The following is a 552-nucleotide window of genomic DNA, read 5'->3' on the forward strand; positions in this document are numbered from 1 at the left end:
CATGCACCTGATCAAATTACGCTAAATCAAATTACACTTGATTAAATTGGGCCCGATAAAATTACACCTGGTATGACTTTTTGTCACTTTCTGTATTCTCGTATAGTCTATTTTTCAAGAAAATCGTATATGATTTAACGAATATAAGTAATATTTGTGCATTCTGTTAACAAAATTAATTTATATTAGAAGCTTAATTAATTAACAGCATGTGGTTGGTGCAGATGAGCCACGTCTTCGGAGATAAATATATAATACAGAGGAAGTACTTGGGTTGCATATTATAATATAACAGAACAATAATTGCAATGCGTTATGGATTATCCTATATATGTAATGAATAATCTCTTATCTCTCTGCAAACATTGTTCTTACTTTTATGGTGTAGGATCTGATGTACCTTCAGTGTTCTAATTAGCTATATCACTGCATGCCATGTTTAAGAACATCATTCAAGAATGCTATGATACATGGTAATGACGTTCTTACTATTTTGTATCTTGTTGTGCTGAATAAACTTGTATGTGAATGTTACTAAAAAGTTTTACTCTA

The 552-nt window shown here is 30.6% G+C and overlaps 1 long non-coding RNA gene across 1 annotated transcript; it reads left to right on the top strand.

Annotated features, from left to right (window-relative positions):
- LOC128194822 (uncharacterized) lies at positions 1 to 552 on the top strand. Its single transcript, XR_008246229.1, has 2 exons — positions 1 to 70; positions 225 to 552. It is a non-coding gene; the product is annotated as an uncharacterized LOC128194822 (long non-coding RNA).

This window comes from Vigna angularis, chromosome 11 (assembly GCF_016808095.1).
Source record: "Vigna angularis cultivar LongXiaoDou No.4 chromosome 11, ASM1680809v1, whole genome shotgun sequence".
In the NCBI taxonomy this organism is placed as follows: domain Eukaryota; kingdom Viridiplantae; phylum Streptophyta; class Magnoliopsida; order Fabales; family Fabaceae; genus Vigna; species Vigna angularis.